This window comes from Sturnira hondurensis, unplaced genomic scaffold (assembly GCF_014824575.4).
Source record: "Sturnira hondurensis isolate 20B ecotype Veracruz unplaced genomic scaffold, ASM1482457v3 Scaffold0022908, whole genome shotgun sequence".
Taxonomy (NCBI): domain Eukaryota; kingdom Metazoa; phylum Chordata; class Mammalia; order Chiroptera; family Phyllostomidae; genus Sturnira; species Sturnira hondurensis.
The window spans coordinates 1,094,364-1,112,051 of record NW_028095539.1 but is presented as its reverse complement, the minus strand read 5'-3'; the positions used below and the strand labels follow the sequence as shown (position 1 = coordinate 1,112,051).

Genomic DNA, 17,688 nt, shown 5'->3' with positions numbered 1-17,688 from the left:
GTCTTATGGGAACTCCTTTGTAGGTAACTGCTTTTCTCTTGCTGCTTTTAAGATTCTCTCTTTATCTTTATTTAACCTTTGGCATTTGAATTATGATATGTCTTGGTGTGATCTGCTTTGGGTCCAACTTGTTTGGGGCACTTTGTGCTTTCTGGACTTGTATGTCTATTTTCTTCACTAAATTAGGGTAGTTTCCTTTATTAGTTTTTCAAATAAGTTTTCAATTACTTGCTCTTCCTCTTCTCCTTCTGTCACCCTTATGATTCGGATGTTGATACTTTTAGGAATGTCCCAGAATCTTCTCATTCTCTCCTTGTGTTTTTTCTAAAATTATTTTTCATTGATTTTGCTATTGCAGTTTTCCCAATTTTCCCCCCTACATCCTCCCAACACCCTTCCCCTGCAGCCTTCCCCCACAACGCTCCAGCATCCTCTGCCCCCTAGTTCATGTCCATAGATTGTACCTACAAGTTATCTGAGTCCTCTGATTCCTGTGCCATTTTTTAAATCTCTCCCAGTCTATTTTATGCCTACTAATTATGCTGCTTCTTCCCTGTACTTCCTCCCTCCTAATTCCTCCCTCCCCAGTCTGCACTGAAATCCCTCTGTGTGATGTCCATTTCTGTGATTTTGTTCCTGTTTTGGTTATTTGCTTAGTTTTTGTTTTCATTGTTTTCTTTTAGGTTCATTTGTTAATACTTGTGAGTTTGTTGTCATTTTACTGTTCATAGTTTTTATCTTCTTTTTCTCAGATAAGTTTCTTTAACATTTCATATAATAATCACTTGGTGATGATGGACTCCTTTAACTTGACCTTATCTGGGAAGCAGTTTATATCTGCCCTTCCATTCTAAATGAAAGCTATGCTGTATAGAGTAATCTTGGATATAGGTCCTTGCCTTTTATGACTTCAGATACCTTTATCTAGCCCCTTCTTGCCTGTATGGTTTCCTTTGAGAAATCAGCTGATAGCCTTATGGGAACTCCTTTGTAGGCAACTCTCTCTTTTTCTCTTCTTTCAGGATTCTCTTTTTATATTTAATCTTGGGTAATGTAATTATAATGTGCCTTGGTGTGTTCCTCTTTGGGTCCAACTTCTTTGGGACTCTCAGGGCTTCCTTGACTTCCCTGAAGTCTATTTCCTTTGCTATACTGGGGAAGTTTTCCTTCATTATTTGTTCAAATAAGTTTTCAACTTTTTGCTGTTGTTCTTCTCCTTCTGGCAGCCTTATAATTCAGATATTGGAACGCTTCAGGTTGTCCTGGAGGTTTGTAAGACTCTCTTCACTTTTTTGAGTTCTTGCTTCTTCATTTCGTTGCAGATGGATGTTTATTTTTTCCTTTTGTTCCAAATTGTAGCTTTGACTCCTGGTTTCCTTCCTGTCACTGTTGATTGGTTCCCTGAATATTTTGCTTTATTTCACTTTGGGTATTCTTCATTTGCTTTTTCATTTTTTGACCAAGCTCAATCAGTTCTGTGAGCATTTTGATTACCAGGGCCTTAAATTCTCCATCAGATAGGTTGGCTGTCTCCTCTTTGCTTAGTTCTCTTTCTGAGGTTTTGCTCTGTTCTTTCATTCAGGCCATATTTCTATATCTTGGTACACCTGATAAGTTGTAATGGGATGGGGCCTTAGGTATTCACCTGGGCTGGGCAACCCTCCTTGCTTGCTGTTTGCGGGGGAGGGGCCAGAGAGGGAACAATGCAGCTCGCCTGCTGGTCTCTGATCCTGCTTCCCAACCAACTCGTGTGAGATGGGAGTTTCTACCACTGCAGCAACCCCCGTAGCCAGAGTCAGTTCTGAGTCTCAGTTTTGCCTTTAGTCAGCCCCGCCCGCCTGGTCTGCCGCCTTGCTGCTGTATTTTTGAGTGGCCTGTATGGTCTGCTGCCTTACCAGTTATTCTCATTGATTTTTTTAATTCCTTGGTTGTTGGAGTTCCACGCAGTATGATTTTCTGGTGCTTTTGGTTGTTTATTGATTTTAGATTGGTTGTTATCCTCCTTTTCCTTGTGCGAGGAAGTGAAGGGTTTCTACCTATGCCTCCATCTTGGCTGGAACTTCTCTCCTTGTGTTTTTGAATTCTTATTTCTTCATTCTGTTCTGGTCGATTGCTCATTTCTTCCTTATGTTCCAAATCATTGATTTGAACCTTGGCTTCCTTCCCCTCACTGTTGGTTCCCTGTGGATTTTTCTTTATTTCAGTTAGCATAGCCTTCATATCTACCTTTATGCTTTTGCCACATTTGGTGTGTTTTCTGAGCATCATTATTACCACACTAGCGTTTTGAACTTTGCATCTGGTAGATTGCTTATCTCCATTTTGTTTAGTTCTTTTTCTGGAGTTTTGATCTGTTCTTTCATTTGGGCCATGTTTCTTTGTCTCCTCATTTTGTTAGCCTTTCCATGTGTGTTTTTAAAAGATTTTATTTATCTATTTATTTTTATAACAGTAACACAGTTTTTTCTTGCTTTTTAAAAATATTTTATTTCTTAATTTTTAGAATGGAAGGGAGAACAAAAAAGTAGAGAAACATCAATGTGTGTGAGAGAAACATTGATGGGTTGCCTCTCACATGCCCCCAACTGGGGACCCAGACCACAACCCAGGCATGTGCCCTGACTGAGAATTGAAACAGTGACCTTTTGGTTCACAGGCCATTGCTCAAACCACTGAGCCATACCAGCCAGGGCTGTTTCTACGTATTAGGTAGAGCTGCTATGACTCCCTGTCTTGGTAGCATGGCCTAACGTTGTAGGTTGGTGCTTGAGGTGTGTCTTTCATGTGGATTGAGTACACTTTCCTCTTGTAGGTGAGCCTTGCTTGCTGTTGGCAGGTGAATGGGAGGGATTTACCCAGGCCAGCCAGCTGCAGGGACTGGTTGTGACGACTGACCACCAACCTCTGCTCTCTGTGGAGGATCAGCTGTGTAGGATCAGGGTAGTGGTGCTCCAACATGGTCTGTAGCTGTCCACTGGGTGCGCAAGCTCTGGGGTTTCCAGCTGGTGCAGGCCAAGGTCAGCCTCCACCTGTGTGCTGCCCAGGATCACCCAGCATTAGCTATAAAGCAATCTGAGATGGCTGCTACTTGTGCTGGGCTTGGAGATTTCCAGGCAAAGCCAAGCTGTGAATCTAGGTTGGCTGCTGCTAGTGCTAGGCCTGGGGCCACTTAGCAAGAGGTATGGGGGCTGAGGGTTTAGGGAGTCTGGAGGCTGGCACTTGCTTGTTTGGGATGTAGGCATTTGTGAAGCATGAGCCAAGACTAGCCATTCATATAGAAAAGTCACTGTTGCCCTGGCTGGTGTAGCTCAGTGGATTGAGCACGGGCCTGAGAACCAGAGGATCGCGGTTCGATTCCCAGTCAGGGCACATGCCTGGGTTGCAGGCCAGTTCCCAGCAGGGGACTCATGAGAGGCAACCACACATTGATATTTCTCTCCTTCTCTCCTTCCCTTCCCCTCTAAAGATAAATAAATAAAATATTAAAAAAGAAAAGAAAAGTCACTGTTAACAACTTGAGTGGCCCATAAATTGGATGGGATGGAGTCTCAGGATCTGGGTTGGGGGGCAGCAAACAATGTTAGCTAGTTGATGGAACCTCTGATATGGCATCTTCCTGAAGGCTCTGTGGCTGTATTGGGGGAAGGTTCAGAAAATCCTCTTCTCCCCCTTTCTTTTTTTAAAAAATTTATTTATTTATTTATTTTTAGAGGGGAAGGGAAGGGGAAAGGGAGAGAAATATCAATGTATGGTTGCCTCTCATGCATCCCCTGCTGGGAACTGGCCTGCAACCCAGGCATGTGCCCTGACTGGGAATCGAACCGTGATCGTGTGGTTCGCAGGCCCACGCTCAATCCACTGAACTACACCAACCAGGGCTTTTTTTCTTCTCCCCCTTTTTGTCTGGGAGAAAGCTGTCCCCCAGCTCTCATCTTGATGGCAGACACTTCGTTTCCTTCCTGTATGGCACTGGTGCCTTTCAAGCTGCTGCCCCACTGCTGGAGCTCAGAGGGAGTGACTCTTGAGTATCTGTGTGTGGGTTCTTTAAGAGGAACTTCTTGGAACACTAGAAGTTTCTTCCACTGACTCAGTCCCCACTTGTTTTTTGAGCCAGTAGTTATGGGGACCTATCTTCCTAGCATTGGAACCCTGAGTTGTGGGGCCTGATGTGGGGCTGGGACTCCTTGCTCCCCTGATAGCCCTCCCAAATTTTTATCTGCCACACATTGATGTGGGACTAGTCCATTCCGTGTCTCCTACCAGTCTGAATTGGTAATGGTTTCTTTATTTCTATAGTTGTCAGACTTCTGTTCAACTCAATTTCTGATGGTTCTGAATGATGATTGTTCTACATTGTAGTTGTAATTTTAATGTGGTTGTGCGAGAAGGTGAGCTGTGTTTACTTTTTTGCTGCCATCTTGACTGGAAGTTGTAATTTACAATTTTTTTTTTGTTGGGCGTAGAAAAATTCTAAATTCTAGTGGTATTTAAGGGTGAATCATGGTACCAATTATTGCTGATTAGGCTTTTTTAAAAACTGAGATTATGGAATTTGTTTAACAATAACAAAGCATAGGGTAAGGTCTCTCTGGAAAGTAGTATAATGCTTCCTAAATGACACCTTCTTGGTAATTACCACACTTGGCTTAAGATTTCCCTTACCACATAATGGATTGCAGAACACCAAATCCTCGTATATATTCAAGTAAAGGTGATGACTCTCTTCACAATAGAGCACAGATAAAATAGCTCCCACATTTGTTATTCTGAATAGAGCCTTGGGATGAAATTCCAAGCAGCAGAATGCCACTTAACATTCTGCATGTTATTTTGCTCTTTAGTAGTATAATTGTAAAATGAGGCAATAAAACCGGAGAGGATATAATATTTATACCTGTGCAGGCACTTCACATGATAAAATGTCACACGGGACTGTTTACTTCATGCTGGTTATTTGGATAATACCCCACCTGCCTAGTGACAGGAGGTGCTGAGTCTTGCATAAATCTTGAAAAGAAGGTTGGGGTTAATATAGTGAATTTTGTAGCAGGAAAGGAGTACATCATATGTAGTAGTAATAATTGCCACTCTTTGAGCACTGTTTTTGTGCCAGCACTGTACTGGGCCCTGGGGGACCGGAGAGGGACTAAAGGGGAGAATGAGTACCAGTTAGGACCTTCTGTGTGTGGATTACTCTGCTGCACGCTTCACTTAAAGTATCTCTACACCCTATAACAGCTCTGCCGGGTAGGTGGTAGTGTCCCCATGTGCATATGACCGGCTCTTGTTTATCTTATAAAAAATTCTAATGACCTCATTGGAGTTCTCTTATAATTATCATGTTTAAACTTTGTTGTATTTTTTAAATAGTGTTTTTTTTTTGAGACAAAAAATTAATGAGAAGAGACAAAGAAACATCAAAGAGCTTTTTCCTCTGATTGCTGCGTTAGAACTTTTGCCTGAAAATAGGTTACATTCCTTCTGTTTTCAGCTGAATCCTCATTAACTTTACTTTTTAATGATGTCCAGGCAAATTACACAATTTATGGTCAGTGCCTTAAAGGGATGCTTAAAGGGGACTTAAATTTTTTTATTTGAATGGTAGGTATATTTACTCCAGGAATATAAATTGATACAGAATTCTTAAAAAAAATAGAAAGACAAAAAACCTTTGAAACATGTTGATTTTTCATTACCATCTATTATGACAACTTAAATCAGAAAAAATTATTTTCAGCTTAAAGTAATTACTCATTGAAGAGCATATGTCTAATATTTGGGAGTACATAACAGGAACCAATGTCTTACATTTATTTTTGAAAATAGTTTCAGTTTCTCATATACTTGGATTTAAATTTAATTTTACTGCTTAGCTTTAGAAATAATTCATAGGTGTATATGCTCAATAGGAATAAATGAAGACTGCTTCTCCCAGTTATGAAAAAAGCAAGGGTGATTGAAATGCTAATATGTTGATAGACAGATTGTATTTGCACAAGAATGAGGGATATGTTGTAAGGTGGAACTCTTCACAGGATTCCAAATTATTCAATTTAAAAGAACAATATGAACTGCAGAGCTGTGCTTTCATTGTAAGCTTTTTATGCTTAATTATTATTATATGATAAATTAGAATAAAGTGTCATGTTGTGTCAAATACTGTTTATTTCTTCAACAATTATTTGGTAAGTGGATTACGGGAAATTGGCCTGTCTGTTGAAGGAAGTGTAATTATGGGACTGCTGATCTAACATCAGATATTTTATAAGGTTTGTACTCCTGGGTTTTTTTTGTATGTGTGTGTGTTTTAAATGTGTTTAATTGAATTTCTTCTCTGTGCCAGGCATTGTCCTTGTTATGGATTTTTTTTAATGCAAGGAGTGGAATTTCACTAAAACTAGCTCAAGAAGGGCAGGGAAGGAGGTGGAGGGGTTGGGGTTGTACAGGGAAGAATAGGAAGCATATTGTAGCTGGGCTTCATGAGCACAAACTAGAACTGGAAAAGTCATGGACTGGGGTGACTCCATTTTACTCATTCTGGCTTTCTTTGCTCATTCTCCATTTTTTTCCCTACTGGCTTCCTTGGGACGTTACTTATATTGAGAATTGGTCATATTGGCATGCTCAGACTGTATGATCTTTCAAGTTTGGCTTCCTATGGCTAACAGACACTTTATGTGTCTGTTCCCAGCATAGCGCATGTGGCTCAGCCCAGGCCTTGGGTAATCTCTGTGGTCTCCCAGGTGTTATGCTGCACTGCCTTTTCTGGGGACCAGGGGTGAGCCGAGAGTGAAACATGTCTCAATGGATAAGACATGGCACTTGCCCATGTGTGGCCTTTTGTGGCGATGATACTATACATTAAGATAATTTTTACTTAGTGGGGTGAGGACTTCCCTGTAAATAAAAATGTATGAACTACCTTAGTTCCCTGAAATATTTGGAAACTGAGGAAATGATGGGCGGATTTGGGATTTGCCATTGGAGGTAGGTGATACCATTCTTTATGGAAATGAGATTCCTGGGGTAAGACATCCCAAGGGTCCTGGTCTGGAACTGGATCCTGCTTGCAACTATGTAAGAAAACCGCATTTTGAAAGAAAACTTTCTTAGTTGGATTTTCTTCCAGGTGCCTCACTGAATGATTGACAGAAATATCTAATGCAGTCTAAGGAAGTCTTTGCAGTGTTAAGGTTCGACCCATGGTGGCTGACTCTCGATGTTCCTTACTTGTCAATATTTCAATTTTCTAATGACCTGGTTAAAGTAATAGATTCTGCATTTTGCTCCTCAGCGGTCATCATTATCACCTTCATTTCTCTTCTGAGTATTGAAATGGAGCAAACTCAAGGGGTAGATAAGATTGTGGATATGACATTTGTTGAACTTTTATTTGCTATATGTATGAACATATATATGCACACACATTATACATATATATGCACACGTGTGTGTACTTTTCTTATCTTCCTTAGAACTCATAAGATATGAATTATTGTCTCCATTTTACAGCTGTTGGAAACCAATGCACAGAGAAATTAAGTAATGTGCCCTAAGGTAATACAGTTAGTGAGTAGTGGATTGATTGGTGATTCAGTGCTGGACCTGTTTCTTTCCCCTGTGTCATTCGTGTCTGTGATATCTTTGTTTAAGGATAATAATGGTTTGGCTGTGTTCTGGAATGTTCAACTTTCCTGTTGGAACAAGGTTTTGTCTTACTATCTTTCGGTTGAAAATGTAAGTTCTAGTTCAGATATAGCCATTTATAAGCTGTGTGATGATAGGTTGCACGACTTTCAGTTGTGTTCTGGAATGTTCAACTTCTCTTTTGGAACAAGGTTTTGCTTCAGTATAGTTCAATTAAAAGCTTAAGTTCTAGTTCATGTGCAGCCACTTATAAGGTATATGATGATAGGCTGGGTGAGTTAGCTCTTTATTTTTTTAATTTGTAAAATGGGGTTATTAATTGGGTTCATCCTAAAGCCTTGGTATGAGGAATAAGGAAGCCAGTAAGTTTTTTTTAAAGATTTTATTTATTTGTTTTTAGAGGGGGAAGAGAGGGAGAGAGGAAGAGAAACATCAATGTGTGGTTGCCTCTTGTGCTCCCCCTACCCAGGATCTGGCCTGCAACCTGTACAAATTGCATGTGCCCTGACTGGGAATTGAAACTGTGACCGTTTGGTTTGCAGCCTGCATTCAATGCACTGAGCTACACCAGCCAGGGCATAAATTTTTTTTTCCACAACATGTGTTTCTGTTTGGTACATTCACTCATAGACAATTGGTAAAGAGGGGAATGGTGTCAGAATAATGTGGAAGTTGCATTGGTTTTTATGTTTTTTACCTCTAGGTTACAGTAGCTGAACTTAAAGCAGACTGACATTGTTTTTCTTGGTCTTTACATTTGACCAGATCTTCAACTTTCTTAATTTTTGCCTTTTCTTGGGAGGTCTCTAGGAATAGTGGTTCTGACCTTGAAGTGTGGGATGAAATTGGCATTGATAGGGTCAGGACTCCCGAACAGTGCTTGCAGCTTTTCTTTATAGGAATTATATAGTTCTGAAAGACAATTTAAAAATAGTTTAGTGTTTCAGTGTTCAGTGTTCAGAAAAGCTCTGTAAGTGTGTTTGTATCCATATTTTTACCCTTCACTAGGAGAATATGGTTACTTCTGGGTTGTGCTCATGCAACAAGACTATTTTAAAGTTTTGTTTTTGCCTTCTTTAACTTGACCAGGTTTGTTGAAAGATGCTCAGTCCTTTGGGGAGCAGGCAGGGGTAGTGGGGAGCTAATTGTGGAGTATCTTTGTTGATTGATGAGACACTGGTGTCTGTGAACGTAGCAGGGTTCTTGTATCTCTTTATTTTAATCACAGAGAATGTAGGAATATAAAGCAGTAGCATGTAAAGGCTTTTACGCCAAGTTTGGAGTTTAAATCCTGTCCCTCAATGCTAAATAAGCTGACTTGAATTGAGCAAGGTACTTATTTTTTTGGATTTCAGTTTTCTCAATAATATAGAATTATTAAGGTTCTTTTGAGAATTTAATGGCATAAGAAATTTAGTGATACAAGGTATTCAGAATGTCTTACTCATAGTAGGTATTCATTAAATTCTTATGAAGAGAGCTATATAAGGTAACAGAAATAGAGTTGTAGCCTGTTTCGTGCAATAAATATTTCTAAATATTTTATGTTACTGTTTTTATTCATTAGCTGTTGTTAAATGAAACAGAACTTCTTTTTAAAAAGTATGGTGAATAAACATTTTTATTTATATGACATTAACATTACTTTAAAATAGCAATGAATGTAGTAATATTTTAGTATTTCGTCAAATTTGAAATGAATAATGTGTGATGTTAAGTCACTTCGAAAAAATCCTATAATACAGAGTATTAACTTGAACCCAAAGTATGATACATACATTTTACCTACCTGCTTTCCTTTTGGAATACTTTTCTTTTGGGAATTTTATATATGTATGCTCTTTTTAATTAAAAAAACTGTATTAGTTCCTTTTTAACCATATTTTTCTTCTTATAATTATATTTGAAAATATGTGTTACTTTTTAAAATCACAGGCAGCCAAAGCTCCTGAATAAAACACACAAAGTCAGGAAATTTATATGAGCTTGGCTGTACTAATTCTCGGATTTTCTTCAGCCTTGTTAATTCATATGTGAACCCAGAGGAATTAGTGCCCATTAGCCTTTCCTCACAGTTATGTTTTGAAAGTGCACAGTTGATATGAGAATGGTGTGAACTCTTTGGAGACAGTGTGTTGGACATACTTGGGTAAGTTTTGTTTGTGATCAATATATAGCAACCTACCATAATCTACCAGTGCCTTGTTTGTGTAATTGTTAATAAAATTTTCGATTGAGAAAAGAATTTGTATTGTCCTTGAAACTTAAATTATATCATGTGCCTAAGCCAAGAAGAACTGATAGTAACCTACTGTGTATCCTACTGGATACTTTATACAGGTTCTTTAATCTTTGTAACTCTGAAAGATGGAGCATGTTTGTCTTTTGATTGATGGAAGCAAAGAAAACTGTCCCCAGCTACACTGCATGCCAGGCTTCCTAGCTGGAGTGCTCTACACTTTTATACCCTATATTCATAGAAACCCTAGTGAGTCTAATGGAAATCAGGATGTATTTTGATGGAAAGTTAGTAATAAGAAGGATATACTTATTTTTTTTTTCCATCGGAATACACGAAGTTTGTTGTGGAGGAGTGGCATTTAAGAATTTTTGCTGTAGAAGTTTATTTAGATTTTCTCTAATCTTTTATGGAAATTAAGAGGAAAATTCAGATATCTAAGATATAAAGAGTGGAGGAAATTAGTAGTTTGGGGGCAGAGTCTAGATTAACTAGACTTTTGGAAGGACCCTTTGATTTTTGAGTTTATTTTTACGATTGAGTATTTGTGTGTGGTGGGGATGGGGAGTCTGATGTGTGTGCTTGGCCCTCGTAAAGCTAGAGGGACAACAGATTTTTCCCTCCGTGATTGTATAGTTGAAAGCTTTCTTTTATCATTTTGCTGCCATATGTGTTTGTGAAAATCAGTTGCATTGTAAAAATTCTTACTTCCTGGAAACCAGAAACCCATTCAGTAAGTGTCCCTACCCAGACCACTTCCTCTTTATTATTTCTAAATGATAGTGCTGTTCTTGTAGCATTCCAGGCGTTCATCTAGCTAGGATTCCTTTTTCACATTTGTCATTCGGTGCTTTTTCTCCTGTTTTATTTCATTTCTTTGTCCTGATTAGGTCACCAAGTATAATAGAAGAGACATTTGCTTTGTGTTTTTCTTTTCTCTATAGCAAATTATTTTAGAAGGAGAGTTTACCAGTGATAAGAGCTGTTTATGTCCTAGCGATTGATTTGTAATTAATGTTGCATGGGCTCTCACATGTTGGCAGAATTGGTAACAGCTTGCTGTATTTTTTTAATTCACTTTTCTTTTTGATATTTTGACAGTGTCATTCATATCTCATGAAAAAGTACCTCAGACAGGTTAAATGTGTTAAAACATGGAATGGGAAGGATGGAAGGAGACCCAGTGCTGCCTAGAAACCTTGATCTTTTGCCAAAGTATTTAAACAATTTAGTGTTTTGGTTTCCTAGCTCCAAGCTGCCTCTCAAATCCCTTGTTAATTAATCCAGTTAATGCTTTGTAGACTTACTATATGCAGTGCTTTGGCTTGCTCGTCTATCACTGAGAAGTCGGTTTTGTTTCTTGGAGCAAACCTAAGCTCTTTTGGGTGCAGTGCTCTACAGGGGGGCTTGCAGATGTGAGTGCAGTTTTTGTTTTCAAAACTCTTATGAGTGTGTATGTATGTACATATATGTGCGTGCTCCCTGCTTTGCATAGTACTTAGGCTCAAAATTTCAAGATTAAAAAAAATGACACAAAATAGAATACTGATCTTTCACACCAGAGAACTGATTAAATGCTCTCTCTGTGTGAACTATGCAAGTTACTTGACTTACCTAAGCCTCATTTTTCTCATCTGTAAAATGGGGGAAATGATCCTTTCCTCCTCATAATGGTATTGTTACCATAAAATGAATATCTTAAATGTTTAGCAAGTGCCCAGCACGTGGTAAACTCAGTAACTGATGCCTTATGTGTTGAGCGAGTTAACTTCGTTGGTTAAATTTTGGGTACAAATTTTGGTAAAATTTTGAGGGAGGTAGATTCCTTTTATTTGTTTTTCTTTTGGCAAAGGAATTCAGAATGTCTTAATTTATGTTAAGGGTATAAAAATCAAGCATTCTTTTAACAGTAGTGATAATGTAAAACAAACAATTGTATTCTACTTAAAACTATGGTTTTAAGATTAATTGGTGTGAGTTATCAATACAAATGATCTTTTTAAAGTCTGAAAGGTGAGTTTTCCTCATTTGCCCATTTGAAAGCTTAGGTGCAGAAAAATATGTTTTTTTTTTTTTTTTACCCTAATCAGACATAAGGCAAATTTAGGAATCTTTTTTTTAAAATATATTTTATTGATTATTCCATTACAGTTGTTCTATTCCCCCCCTTCATTCCCCTCCACCCGCACACTCCCTCCCCCACCATTCTCTCCCCCTTAGTTTATAACCATGTGTCTCAAGTTCTTTAGATTCTATATTTCTCCCACTATTTTCGCCCTCCCCCTATCTATTTTCTACCTACCATCTATGCTATTTTCTGTGCCTTCCCCCCCCTTCTCCTCCTCCCACCCCCCTGTTTCTAACCCTCCATGTGTTCTTCATTTCTATGGTTCCACTCCTGATCTAGCTGTCCTCTTGGTTTGCTTTTGTTTTAGGTGTGGTTGTTAATAACTGTGTGTTTGCTGTCCTTTCACTGTTAATATTTTTCATCTTCTTTTTCTTATATAAGTCCCTTTAGCATTTCATATAATAAGGGCTTGGTGATGATGAACTCCTTGAACTTGACCTTATCTGAGAAGCACTTTATCTGTCCTTCCATTCTAAATGAAAGTTTTGCTGGATAAAGCAATCTTGGCTGTAGGTCTTTGGATTTCATGACTTGGAATACTTCTTTCCAGCCCCTTCTTGCCTGGAAGGTCTCTTTTGAGAAATCCGCTGACAGTCTGATGGGTACTCCTTTGTAGGTGACTGTCCCCTTATCCCTTGCTGCTTCTAGGATTCTCTCCTTCATTTTGGTCTTGGCTAATGTAATTATGATGTGCCTTGGTGTGTTCCTTCTTGGGTCCAACTTCTTTGGCACTCTCTGAGCTTCCTGGATTTCCTGGAAGTCTATTTCCTTTGCCAGATTGGGGAAGTTCTCCTTTATTATTTGTTCAAATACGTTTTCCACTCGTGGCTGTTTCTTTTCCCTTTCTGGTACCCTTATAATTTGGATGTTGGAGCATTTAAAGATGTCCTGGAGATTCCTAAGCCTTTCCTCGTTTTTTTGAATTCTTGTTACTTCACATTTTTCTGTTTGGTCATTTCTTCCTTCCTTCTGGTCCACTCCCTTGATTTGAGTCCCAGTTTTGTTTCCATCACTATTGGTTTCCTGGACATCTCCCTTCATTTCAATTAGTTTAGCCTTCATATGTTCCTCTAATTTGTGACTATGTTCCTCTAATTTGTGACTATAATCTACCAGTTCTGTGAGCATCCTGATAAATAGTGTCTTGAATTGTGCTTCTGAGAGGCTGGCAATTTCTCTGTCGCTTAGAGTTATTGGCTCTGGGACTTTGAGCTCTTATTGCGCCATATTTTGGGCTGTTCGCGCCTGTTCTGTAGCAGGATCGGAGCCCTAAAGTGTTCACTAGAGCAGGGCAACTCAGTCGCTGGGTTGTGATGTTGTATGTGGGGGCGGGGTCAAAGAGGGACAATGGCTTCCCTCTGCCGCCTGCCGCCGAGGCCTCCACCGGCGCCGCAGCCACCACCATCACCAGGCCCACGCGTTTCGTTCCACTGCATGCGAGTGTGCCACTGCCGTCAGCCCTCCACCACTGGGTTTGCCCCCTGGGGCCTGCGTGGTCCGTCTCACTGTGTGTGAATGTGCGATCGAGGTCAGTCTGCCCCACACCCCGACTGGTTCTGGGCTGCCTGTGCACCTAGGTTGGGGGATCTGTCCTGCCCGACCCAGCTCCGCTGCTGGCTCCGCCCCTCTTACCGTCCCCATTGAATGGTTCGTAGTTGTCGGACTTCCGTATAATTCCGTTTTCTGGTCTTTCGGTGTGTCCTAGTTCTCCAAACCTTTGTTGTGTTCAAACTTGGTTGTGGGAGAAGGCACAGTGTTTCCACCTATGTCTCCATCTTGGCAGAAGTCCCAATTCAGGAATCTTCACTGCTCATAAAGCTGATGACTTATTCTGACTTTTTCTGACCTATATCTGAAATACATATATTATGACTTTTAAGTTCAGAGTATATCCTGGTGATTCAGAATTAATAGAGTTCTCATTTCATCATTATAGGAAGTTTTGCAATTTTCTCCCAAAGGATTTTAGAAAGGAAAATTGGCTGCCAAACATGCAACATTCTAATTTTTTTCAACTAATTGTTTTTATTTTTATGTCTACAGAAGCTATTTATTTGGGCATAACAGATAGGAAGATGTAGAAGTCATAAGTTAATAGCTTGATGAATTACCACTAAGTTAAAATATCCACGTAACCCCCACCCAGGTCACGTTTAGTTGAGAGAGAAATTGCTAGGTCATAGTATATGTGCGTGTTTAACTTAAGTGTAACATGCCAAACAGTTTTCTAATGTGTTTAAACCAGTTTGCACTTCCATTTACTGTATGAGAGAGTTCCTGTTGCTTCACATCCTCACCAATGTTTAATTAATATGAAAAGCGTTTTCAATTTTAGCCATTCTGGTAGTTGTGTAGTATATTTCATTTTGGTTTTAATTTACATTTCCCTGATTACTAATAAAGTTGAACATCATTTAATACATTTATTGGTTATTTGGCTATCTTGTTTTTGTTAAGACTTCTTTGTATAATTTGGATATAAGACCATCGATGGTTTTACATGTTAAAGTTATCCTCTACCCTGTGGCTCATCTTTGGGCTCTTGATGAGGTCTTTTGCTGAATAGAAAATTTTCCTTTTCATGTAGCCCAATTTATTAATAATTTTTTATGGTTAGTGGTTTCTGTGTCCTGCTTTAAAACTCTTTCCTTATCCCAGAGATCTAAAAGATTTTCTCCTCTATTTTTTCTAGAGGTTGTAACATTTAATTTTACCCTCCACATGTAGCTCTGCAATACATCTGGCATTAAATATTTTTGAATGGTATGAGATACAGGGTGATGGTGGCTTCTTCCTCTTCCCCTTGCTATTTTGCCATATGGATCTTCAATAGACATAGCACTATTTATTGAAAAAAAAATCACACCTTCTGTACTCTTCTGCAGTGCCAGTCATTATATATTGAAAAATATAAATATATTTGAAGGTCTAGGGTAAGGGTTTACATTTATTTTTGGCCCCTAGGCTAGGAGTGCTAGCAATCTCCCATCCTTCCACCCCATTCTTCCTTCTTTTCTAATTAAGGATTTTGATGATTTGAAGATGTGCTTCATTGTCCATGAAGATTCATCTGTTTCCTCTTCATTTTTTCTTATGGGGTGTAATTATTTGGGGTCTAAACCCAAAGCTTGAGGTGCTTCCTGGGACTTCTTTCCTTTTGTGGGCCCTAAATTCTAGTTTTATTCTCTTTGTCTTATTGGTGACTTAAAACCTCTGATCAGCTTTTAGCCTCTTATTTGCCTCTCCTGTTATCAGCCCACATCTTGAGGTGAAATGTGGCCCCTCATGTTAGAATAATTTTTTTTTTGAAAATTTCTTCTCCTGAATCTTGGCTTAGTTTAATTTTATCCCTTTTTGGGGGTAATTATCCAGTACCTTTGAACAGGTGTTCTTTATATGTTTTATTCACATACTCTATTTTTTTCTGAATAGGAACATTAATCTAAATCCTCTTTCATTTTAATTGAAGTAGAAATCCAGCTAGCATTTTAAAAGGAGTTATCTTTCCAGGCAGTGGTTTAAGTTTGTTATACTGTTTCATAATCATAACATTCATTCAGTGAGGAAGATGGTACTATCTCCATCTTCCTTATAAGGAAACTGATGGCTAAATAGGCTAATGAAGTTGCCCAAGGTCACAACAAAATCTTTCTCCTGAGGCACTAAATCTGTTCTAGGCCTTCTCTTTCACACATTGGATTCCAGGATAACAGGTACATTGATATTCTATGACAGGTACTATAAGTGGAAATACTACACTCAGGAAATATGAGTGGAATAGAAATGAGTCCAAATAAGATGAGTATTATTGTATGAGTGTGTATGTATATCTATATATATATCCCCCCACATACATATGTAATGTAGATTACAGAAAACCTATAATTAGTTTTGTATGCATGAATAATTGGATGTGAATCCAACCACACATTAGTTGAATTGTATTTAACTGTTTTTCAATAGAAAAATCATTTTCCAAGTATTCGCCATACAGTACAGGTTTTGATTTCTTGTTAAATCTTTATAGATAATTTTCAGTCCCTACTGTATAATTAATCATGGGTGTGTTAGAGTTATAGAAATTATTTTCTACAAGTTAGGCTTAAATGATTATTTCTAGAGTGGTACTTTATACTTTTATCTATTTTCATACTGCTTTGGTTCATCATCAGTGTGAAAGAGGAATTTTAAAGGTACTTTTGATAGACCTCCAACTAAGAGAATCCATTTGATGTTTGAGCCTCACATCTGATGAATGGATGAGATGGTTGTTTACAGAATTTGTGTCAGAGTTGGAGGGTTTTGGGGACACACTAGCTGGGATATCAGGTGATGGTAGAGAACAGCCATGGATTAGATGCAGAGCCACAGGAAGATGCTATCTTGAACCAGGCCTGAGGGGCAAGATGCATGTGAACAGAGGAGAGCAGCATTGAGAACCATGGCCAAGAGAACCAAGAGTAGCATGGAATATGATGTGAGGAATGGTTTGATACGAGTCGTCGGTAAGTATGGTGAAAGGAGGAAATGTGTTGCAACAGGGGTTGTGGGTATTGGGAAAGGGAGACGTGATTGCCTACAGGAGCCTTTCTGGGCCAGACATTTGGAAATAATTTTTTATAGTCTGTAGTTCATCTCAAGGAGCTTCTGTATTAATAAACTTTCCCTCGGTTATGCTGCCTTAACAAATGAACAGAAGGGGCCCCAGGAGTCTCAGTGGCTGAGAAAAACAAAAGTTTGTGACTTCCCCACACTACATTTGGTTGTTTTTCTGCTGCATGATTGGCTTTGGATCTCACTTAGGGATCCAAGCCAAAGGGGCAGCCCTCATCTGTGGTGTGCCTTCCTCACGATGGCCTGTTAAACTTTGGTTATGAATTGGTATAGGTTACTTGCATTCACATTTCTTTGGCCACTACTTCCACAGAGAAGGTCACTGTAAGTCACATGCCAAAAGAAAATAGCAAGGAAAAATTGGGTACAAAAACTATAGCTGATCACATCTTTCTTTTCAGATGAGACTTTCATGTGATAAGGGTACCATCTTATAGATTAGACCCAATTTACCTTGTTTTATTGATTCTAGGACACATTTTTGCCCATAGTTTAGTATCTGAAATCTGATGCATCTCACAATAGATTGGGTCTTGTAATTGCTGCAAGCCAGGCAGCTGTTAATGATGTCACTGCCTAGGCATGGAAGAACTTGGCTGTTAGTCCTGGTGGTAGGATTGAACACCTGTACTATTGGCGTTTCAGGACTATTTGAGAAAGGAATATGAATCCTGATTGCCTCTTGTTTTTCCAGGATCAAAGCTGTTTTTGGTTTTTTAAATATCTTTAAAATTTTTTTGAAACCTGATTTTCATCTGAAAACTTTCTGTTGACATTTTCTAGTAAGATCAGCATCCCTTACAGAATAGGTGTCAGCAGCTTGGGAAAATGTCTTGGAGGCAATAATGGAGCATTTAATTTTCTTTAAAGAAATGCTTGCCTTTGCTGGTGTAGCTCAGTGGATTGAGCACAGGCCTGCAAACCAGAGGATCACAGTTTGATTCTCAGTCAGGGCACATCCCTGGGTTGTAGGCCAGTTCCCAGCAGGGGACGCACAAGAAGCAACCATACATTGATATTTCTCTCCCTCTCTTCTTCCCTTCCCCTCTAAAGATAAATA

The 17,688-nt window shown here is 38.9% G+C and overlaps 1 protein-coding gene across 6 annotated transcripts in view; it reads left to right on the top strand.

Moving 5' to 3' along the window:
* DENND1A (DENN domain containing 1A) overlaps positions 1-17,688 on the top strand; it is a 496,583-nt gene that overhangs the window by 79,647 nt on the left and 399,248 nt on the right. The gene's annotated exons all lie outside the window — the stretch shown is intronic.